This window comes from Mobula birostris, unplaced genomic scaffold, assembly GCF_030028105.1.
Source record: "Mobula birostris isolate sMobBir1 unplaced genomic scaffold, sMobBir1.hap1 scaffold_1320, whole genome shotgun sequence".
NCBI lineage: Eukaryota > Metazoa > Chordata > Chondrichthyes > Myliobatiformes > Myliobatidae > Mobula > Mobula birostris.
In genome coordinates this window covers 25,001-35,000 of record NW_027274361.1, presented here as the reverse complement: position 1 = coordinate 35,000, position 10,000 = coordinate 25,001, and positions in this window count along the sequence as shown.

The window sequence follows — 10,000 nt, the reverse complement described above, 5'->3', positions numbered from 1 at the left end:
CCGGCCCCCGTCATCTATGCGCACAGCAGTCCCGTCCGCCGGCGGGAGACTCCGTCAATCGATCGTGGTGCAAACGTGCGAATGCCCAACGTCAATTCCGCCCAAAGCATGAAGCCCTCGGTCGGCAATCGGGCCGCCCCGCGGCAGACCCACCTGCCCACCTCCGGAGATGGTAACGAGCCGAGCACGGAAGTTCGGCGCACGTGTCGAGACCGTCGCTTCCACTCGGCCTCTCCCAAAGGTAGGACCGACCAAGCCGGATCGATCGGGGAACAGAGGTCTAACGCAGACGACACTCGCGAGGGCACCAGCGGCAGGCTTGTCCCTTCTCCGTCTTGGTACACACAATGCCTCTTTGCTTTTCGGATCGATATAAAGCTTTTGCCACCGTCGGTCTGCCGGCCGCCGCCCGCGGTCCGCGCTCAGACTCTGTCTGTCCGCAGCCCCCGCTGCGTTCTTGGACTTTGTCATTTTTTTCGGAAATAGCGAAAAAAAGCTTTTATCATTGTAAGTCGGAGCTCGCCCGGCCTCCCGCTTACTGAGTCACAATTGAGTAAGGCTCACTTAGAACTCTGCACTGTGTCAACCGTACCACTAGTCACCCTGCTAAGTGTGTCTGGAAAACGTGTTCCCGTAAATCTCCGGGAACCCCGCCAATCCCCCCGTACAGAAATTGCATGTGTCAAGTCGGCGGGATGCCTCCCGGAAGTCCTACCGGGAAGGTCGCACTCTGGCCCCGCCAGGCGGGGCAAATCCGACCCCCATAGTGACTTCCGGGCCTAACTCGTTAACCAGAGCCGCGACAGACCGTGCAACAATGACATGTGTCAAACCGGCGGCACGACGCCCGGAGCTCATGCCGGTCGCGGGGCACCTCGGGCCCGCCCGACGGGGCAGATCCGACCTTCACAGGCTTCCGACGGCAATTGGTTAACCGGCGTGGCGCCGAGGGCACGCGGCTGGCTCGGCGGGCGGCCCTCCGGTAGTGCCGCCGTCGATCGGCCGCCTCGGTCGGCAGGAGGGCCCCGAAGTCGCCTTCATTCTGACTTCCGAGTCGGGACTTAGATTACTTTCGACTCTTCAGCCAAGGTCTCGGATCGACGGCGGGACCTGCGGTTGTCCCTCCGAAAATGCCGCCGCTCGGCCGGCACGGCCCGCCGAATACGTCCCCTTACTGGCTCCCGCCTCGGGACTTTGTCAGAAATTCATTCGGGCAAGGTTTCCATTCGGCGGCCGGAGCACCGGTAGTCATACGGAAAATGCCGCCCCTCGGCCGGCATGGGCCTGCGAATAGGTCCCGCTGACAGACTTCCGCGATTGGGTATTTGTCCGAAAATCCATACCGGCAATCTTCGGAATCGTGCGGAAAAGCTGCCGCGTGGCCCGGGTTAACCAATTGGGGAGGCCGGTGCCATCTACCGAATACTTCAACAACTCGTGAAAACGGCCTCCCTATATATCTGCAGGAACCCCGCCAATGCCCCCGTACAGAAATTGCATGTGTCAAAGGGGCGGCCGAATCTGACCCCGGCGGCCGAGCCTCTGGAACTCCGGGTCGGCCTCGGCCGGCAAATCCGACCCCCATCCAGACTTCCGGAGCGGACTTGGTTAACGAATTGCCACCGGGCAAATGGTTAACCGACAGATCTTGGAGGCTCGTTACCCAAGCCATCCCCCGCCGGTGCGAAAAGTTAACAATCAGCGGGCGGGCAATTCGTGAACCGACCGGGACCGGGCAATTCGTTAACCATTCGGAACCGGGCAATTCGTTAACCAACCTTGTCCTGGCAATGAGTGCACCAACCCGGCCGGACAATTCGTTAACCAAGCTGGCTCTGGCAATTCGTTAACCAACCTGGCCGGGACAATTCGTTAACCAACCCGGCCGGACAATTCGTTAACCAAGCTGGCTCTGGCAATTCGTTAACCAACCTGACCCTGACAATTCGTTAACCAACCCTGTCCTGGCAATGAGTGCACCAACCCGGCCGGACAATTCGGTAACCAACCAGACCCTGGCAATTCGTTAACCAACCAGGACGGGCAATTCGTCAACCAACCCTGTCCTGGCAATGAGTGCACCAACCCGGCCGGACAATTCGGTAACCAACCAGACCCTGGCAATTCGTTAACCAACCTGACCCGGACAATTCGTTAACCAACCAGGACGGGCAATTCGTTAACCAACCAGGCCCGGACAATACTTTAACCACCCTGGTTTTCCAATTCGTGAACCAACTGGGAACGGACAATTCGGTAACCAACCCTGTCCTGGCAATGAGTGCACCAACCCGGCCGGACAATTCGTTAACCACCCTGTCCTTGCCAATTCGTGAACCAACTGGGAACGGACAATTCGTTAACCAACCCGGCCGGACAGTTCGTTAACCAAGCTGGCTCTGGCAATTCGTTAACCTACCCGGCCATGGCAATTCGTTAACCAACCTGACCCTGACAATTCGTTAACCAGCCAGGACGGGCAATTCGTTAACCAACCTGGCCCGGACAATTCCTTAACCACCCTGGCCTTGCCAATTCGTGAACCAACTGGGAACGGACAATTCATTAAACAACCCTGTCCTGGCAATGAGTGCACCAACCCAGCCGGACAATTCGTTAACCAAGCTGGCTCTGGCAATTCGTTAACCTACTCGGACATGCCAATTCGTTAACCAGTCTGACCCGGACAATTCGCTAACCAACCCTACTCGGGCAAATCGTTAACCAAGCCCAACCCCGACAATTCGTTAACCAACCCTGCACGGTCAAGTCGTTAACCAAGCCCACACCCGACAATTCGTTAACCAACCCATACATGGCAATTCGCTAAACAACCCGGCTCGGGCAAATGGTTAACCAAGCCGGCCGGGCAAATCGTTAACCGGCCCGGCAGTCCCGACAATTCGACAATCAACCAGCTGAGGACAAACCCTTCGCCCTCAATAACAACTAGTTCTTGCCCCGCCGTCAAAATGTCCCGGCCGATGTTCATCAGAAACTCCTTGCTGGCCCATGGGCCCCCCCTCCTTACCTTAAGAGAGTCATAGTTACTCCCGCCGTTTACCCGCGCCGCACTGAATTTCGTCAAGTTGGGTCTGGCAACCCGCTAACCCGGCCGGCCGGGCCTGACAACGCTCTAGAAACCCGGAACAGGCAGTTTCGTGAACCAACCGCGCACGCTCCTGACAATGCGTTCACCCACCCTGCTCGGGCAAATCGTTAACCAAGCCCAACCCTGACAATGCGTTAATCAACCCGGCCATGGCAATTCATTAACCAACCCGGCTCGGGCAAATGGTTAACCAAGCCGGCCGGGCAAATCGTTGACCGGCCCGGCAGTCCCGACGATTCGACAATCAACCAGCTGAGGACAAACCCTTCGCCCTCAATAACAACTAGTTCTTGCCCCGCCGTCAAAATGTCCCGGCCGATGTTCATCAGAAACTCCTTGCTGGCCCATGGGCCCCCCTCCTTACCTTAAGAGAGTCATAGTTACTCCCGCTGTTTACCCGCGCCGCACTGAATTTCGTCAAGTTGGGTCTGGCAAGCCGCTAACCCGGCCGGCCGGGACTGACAACGCTCTAGAAACCCGGAACAGGCAGTTTCGTGAACCAACCGCGCACGCTCCTGACAATGCGTTAGCCAACCCTGCTCGGGCAAATCGTTAATCAAGCCCAACCCTGAAACTGCGTTAACCAACCCGGCCATGGCAATTCATTAACCAACCCGGCTCGGACAAATGGTTAACCAAGCCCAACCCAGACAATTCGGTAACCAACCCGGCTCGGGCAAATGGTTAACCAAGCCGGCCGGGCAAATCGCTAACCGGCCCGGCAGTCCCGACAATTCGACAATCAACCCGCTGAGGACAAACCCTTCGCCCTCAATAACAACTAGTTCTTGCCCCGCCGTCAAAATGTCCCGGCCGATGTTCATCAGAAACTCCTTGCTGGCCCATGGGCCCCCCTCCTTACCTTAAGAGAGTCATAGTTACTCCCGCCGTTTACCCGCGCCGCACTGAATTTCGTCAAGTTGGGTCTGGCAAGCCGCTAACCCGGCCGGCCGGGCCTGACAACGCTCTAGAAACCCGGAACAGGCAGTTTCGTGAACCAACCGCGCACGCTCCTGACAATGCGTTCACCCACCCTGCTCGGGCAAATCGTTAATCAAGCCCAACCCTGAAACTGCGTTAACCAACCCGGCCATGGCAATTCATTAACCAACCCGGCTCGGGCAAATGGTTAACCAAGCCGGCCGGGCAAATCGTTGACCGGCCCGGCAGTCCCGACGATTCGACAATCAACCAGCTGAGGACAAACCCTTCGCCCTCAATAACAACTAGTTCTTGCCCCGCCGTCAAAATGTCCCGGCCGATGTTCATCAGAAACTCCTTGCTGGCCCATGGGCCCCCCTCCTTAACCTTAAGAGAGTCATAGTTACTCCCGCCGATTACCCGCGCTGCACTGAATTTCGTCAAGTTGGGTCTGGCAAGCCGCTAACCCGGCCGGCCGGGCCTGACAACGCTCTAGAAACCCGGAACAGGCAGTTTCGTGAACCAACCGCGCACGCTCCTGACAATGCGTTCACCCACCCTGCTCGGGCAAATCGTTAACCAAGCCCAACCCTGACAATGCGTTAATCAACCCGGCCATGGCAATTCATTAACCAACCCGGCTCGGACAAATGGTTAACCAAGCCCAACCCTGACAATTCGGTAACCAACCCGGCTCGGGCAAATGGTTGATCAAGCCGGCCGGGCAAATCGGTAACCGGCCCGGCAGCCCCGACTATTCGACAATCAACCAGCTGAGGACAAACCCTTCACCCTCAATAACAACTACGTCTTGCCCCGCCGTCAAAATGTCCCGGCCGATGTTCATCAGAAACTCCTTGCTGGCCCATGGGCCCCCCTCCTTACCTTAAGAGAGTCATAGTTACTCCCGCCGATTACCCGCGCTGCACTGAATTTCGTCAAGTTGGGTCTGGCAAGCCGCTAACCCGGCCGGCCGGGCCTGACAATGCTCTAGAAACCCGGAACAGGCAGTTTCGTGAACCAACTGCGCACGCTCCTGACAATGTGTTCACCCACCCTGCTCGGGCAAATCGTTAACCAAGCCCAAACCCGACAATTCGGTAACCAACCCAACCATGACAATTCGCTAACCAACCCGGCCCGGGCAAATGGTTAACCAAGCCCAAACCTGAAATTCGTTAACCAACCCGGCCCGGGCAAATGGTTAACCAAGCCGGCCGGGCAAATCGGTAACCGGCCCGGCAGCCCCGACTATTCGACAATCAACCAGCTGAGGAGAAACCCTTCACCCTCAATAACAACTACGTCTTGCCCCGCCGTCAAAATGTCCCGGCCGATGTTCATCAGAAACTCCTTGCTGGCCCATGGGCCCCCCTCCTTAACCTTAAGAGAGTCATAGTTACTCCCGCCGATTACCCGCGCCGCACTGAATTTCGTCAAGTTGGGTCTGGCAAGCCGCTAACCCGGCCGGCCGGGACTGACAACGCTCTAGAAACCCGGAACAGGCAGTTTCGTGAACCAACCGCGCACGCTCCTGACAATGCGTTAGCCAACCCTGCTCGGGCAAATCGTTAATCAAGCCCAACCCTGAAACTGCGTTAACCAACCCGGCCATGGCAATTCATTAACCAACCCGGCTCGGACAAATGGTTAACCAAGCCCAACCCAGACAATTCGGTAACCAACCCGGCTCGGGCAAATGGTTAACCAAGCCGGCCGGGCAAATCGCTAACCGGCCCGGCAGTCCCGACAATTCGACAATCAACCCGCTGAGGACAAACCCTTCGCCCTCAATAACAACTAGTTCTTGCCCCGCCGTCAAAATGTCCCGGCCGATGTTCATCAGAAACTCCTTGCTGGCCCATGGGCCCCCCTCCTTACCTTAAGAGAGTCATAGTTACTCCCGCCGTTTACCCGCGCCGCACTGAATTTCGTCAAGTTGGGTCTGGCAAGCCGCTAACCCGGCCGGCCGGGCCTGACAACGCTCTAGAAACCCGGAACAGGCAGTTTCGTGAACCAACCGCGCACGCTCCTGACAATGCGTTCACCCACCCTGCTCGGGCAAATCGTTAATCAAGCCCAACCCTGAAACTGCGTTAACCAACCCGGCCATGGCAATTCATTAACCAACCCGGCTCGGGCAAATGGTTAACCAAGCCGGCCGGGCAAATCGTTGACCGGCCCGGCAGTCCCGACGATTCGACAATCAACCAGCTGAGGACAAACCCTTCGCCCTCAATAACAACTAGTTCTTGCCCCGCCGTCAAAATGTCCCGGCCGATGTTCATCAGAAACTCCTTGCTGGCCCATGGGCCCCCCTCCTTAACCTTAAGAGAGTCATAGTTACTCCCGCCGATTACCCGCGCTGCACTGAATTTCGTCAAGTTGGGTCTGGCAAGCCGCTAACCCGGCCGGCCGGGCCTGACAACGCTCTAGAAACCCGGAACAGGCAGTTTCGTGAACCAACCGCGCACGCTCCTGACAATGCGTTAGCCAACCCTGCTCGGGCAAATCGTTAATCAAGCCCAACCCTGAAACTGCGTTAACCAACCCGGCCATGGCAATTCATTAACCAACCCGGCTCGGACAAATGGTTAACCAAGCCCAACCCAGACAATTCGGTAACCAACCCGGCTCGGGCAAATGGTTAACCAAGCCGGCCGGGCAAATCGCTAACCGGCCCGGCAGTCCCGACAATTCGACAATCAACCCGCTGAGGACAAACCCTTCGCCCTCAATAACAACTAGTTCTTGCCCCGCCGTCAAAATGTCCCGGCCGATGTTCATCAGAAACTCCTTGCTGGCCCATGGGCCCCCCTCCTTACCTTAAGAGAGTCATAGTTACTCCCGCCGTTTACCCGCGCCGCACTGAATTTCGTCAAGTTGGGTCTGGCAAGCCGCTAACCCGGCCGGCCGGGCCTGACAACGCTCTAGAAACCCGGAACAGGCAGTTTCGTGAACCAACCGCGCACGCTCCTGACAATGCGTTCACCCACCCTGCTCGGGCAAATCGTTAACCAAGCCCAACCCTGACAATGCGTTAATCAACCCGGCCATGGCAATTCATTAACCAACCCGGCTCGGGCAAATGGTTAACCAAGCCGGCCGGGCAAATCGTTGACCGGCCCGGCAGTCCCGACGATTCGACAATCAACCAGCTGAGGACAAACCCTTCGCCCTCAATAACAACTAGTTCTTGCCCCGCCGTCAAAATGTCCCGGCCGATGTTCATCAGAAACTCCTTGCTGGCCCATGGGCCCTCCTCCTTAACCTGAAGAGAGTCATAGTTACTCCCGCCGTTTACCCGCGCCGCACTGAATTTCGTCAAGTTGGGTCTGGCAACCCGCTAACCCGGCCGGCCGGGCCTGACAACGCTCTAGAAACCCGGAACAGGCAGTTTCGTGAACCAACCGCGCACGCTCCTGACAATGCGTTAGCCAACCCTGCTCGGGCAAATCGTTAATCAAGCCCAACCCTGAAACTGCGTTAACCAACCCGGGCATGGCAATTCATTAACCAACCCGGCTCGGACAAATGGTTAACCAAGCCCAACCCTGACAATTCGGTAACCAACCCGGCTCGGGCAAATGGTTGATCAAGCCGGCCGGGCAAATCGGTAACCGGCCCGGCAGCCCCGACTATTCGACAATCAACCAGCTGAGGACAAACCCTTCACCCTCAATAACAACTACGTCTTGCCCCGCCGTCAAAATGTCCCGGCCGATGTTCATCAGAAACTCCTTGCTGGCCCATGGGCCCCCCTCCTTACCTTAAGAGAGTCATAGTTACTCCCGCCGATTACCCGCGCTGCACTGAATTTCGTCAAGTTGGGTCTGGCAAGCCGCTAACCCGGCCGGCCGGGCCTGACAATGCTCTAGAAACCCGGAACAGGCAGTTTCGTGAACCAACTGCGCACGCTCCTGACAATGTGTTCACCCACCCTGCTCGGGCAAATCGTTAACCAAGCCCAAACCCGACAATTCGGTAACCAACCCAACCATGACAATTCGCTAACCAACCCGGCCCGGGCAAATGGTTAACCAAGCCCAAACCTGACAATTCGTTAACCAACCCGGCCCGGGCAAATGGTTAACCAAGCCGGCCGGGCAAATCGGTAACCGGCCCGGCAGCCCCGACTATTCGACAATCAACCAGCTGAGGAGAAACCCTTCACCCTCAATAACAACTACGTCTTGCCCCGCCGTCAAAATGTCCCGGCCGATGTTCATCAGAAACTCCTTGCTGGCCCATGGGCCCCCCCTCCTTACCTTAAGAGAGTCATAGTTACTCCCGCCGATTACCCGCGCTGCACTGAATTTCGTCAAGTTGGGTCTGGCAAGGCGCTAACCCGGCCGGCCGGGCCTGACAATGCTCTAGAAACCCGGAACAGGCAGTTTCGTGAACCAACTGCGCACGCTCCTGACAATGTGTTCACCCACCCTGCTCGGGCAAATCGTTAACCAAGCCCAAACCCGACAATTCGGTAACCAACCCAACCATGACAATTCGCTAACCAACCCGGCCCGGGCAAATGGTTAACCAAGCCCAAACCTGACAATTCGCTAACCAACCCGGCCCGGGCAAATGGTTAACCAAGCCGGCCGGGCAAATCGGTAACCGGCCCGGCAGCCCCGACTATTCGACAATCAACCAGCTGAGGACAAACCCTTCGCCCTCAATAACAACTAGTTCTTGCCCCGCCGTCAAAATGTCCCGGCCGATGTTCATCAGAAACTCCTTGCTGGCCCATGGGCCGACAATTCGTTAACCAACCCAACCATGACAATTCGCTAACCAACCCGGCCCGGGCAAATGGTTAACCAAGCCCAAACCTGACAATTCGTTAACCAACCCGGCCCGGGCAAATGGTTAACCAAGCCGGCCGGGCAAATCGGTAACCGGCCCGGCAGTCCCGACAATTCGACAATCAACCAGCTGAGGACAAACCCTTCGCCCTCAATAACAACTAGTTCTTGCCCCGCCGTCAAAATGTCCCGGCCGATGTTCATCAGAAACTCCTTGCTGGCCCATGGGCCCCCCTCCTTACCTTAAGAGAGTCATAGTTACTCCCGCCGTTTACCCGCGCCGCACTGAATTTCGTCAAGTTGGGTCTGGCAACCTGCTAACCCGGCCGGCCGGGCCTGACAACGCTCTAGAAACCCGGAACAGGCAGTTTCGTGAACCAACCGCGCACGCTCCTGACAATGCGTTCACCCACCCTGCTCGGGCAAATCGTTAACCAAGCCCAACCCTGACAATGCGTTAATCAACCCGGCCATGGCAATTCATTAACCAACCCGGCTCGGGCAAATGGTTAACCAAGCCCAACCCTGACAATTCGGTAACCAACCCGGCTCGGGCAAATGGTTAACCAAGCCGGCCGGGCAAATCGCTAACCGGCCCGGCAGTCCCGACAATTCGACAATCAACCCGCTGAGGACAAACCCTTCGCCCTCAATAACAACTAGTTCTTGCCACGCCGTCAAAATGTCCCGGCCGATGTTCACCAGAAACTCCTTGCTGGCCCATGGGCCCCCCGCCTTAAGTCATAGTTACTCCCGCCGAATACCCGCGCTTCACTGAATTTCGTCAAGCTGGCCCTGTCAAATCCTTAACCCGACCGGACCCTGACAATTCGATAAAAAAAACCAGCTGGCGCAGCCCACCTCTTCCAATACTACGGCGCACGGGGCCCGCGCGGTGGGTGGGTGGGTGGGTGTGTGGGTGTGTGAGCTTGAACCATGTGTCCGGAGATCGGGTGGTCCAGGGAGTTTTGGTTACCCAGGTGCAATTCGTTAACCAAGTCTGGCTCGGAAGTCCGGATGCGGGTCGGATTTGCCGGCCACTGCCGGCCGGGAGTTCCAGAGCCCCGGCCGCCGGGGTCAAGTTCGGCCGCCCCTTTGACACATGCGATTTCTGTACGGGGGCATTGGCGGGGTTCCTGCAGATATATGGGGAGGCGGTTTT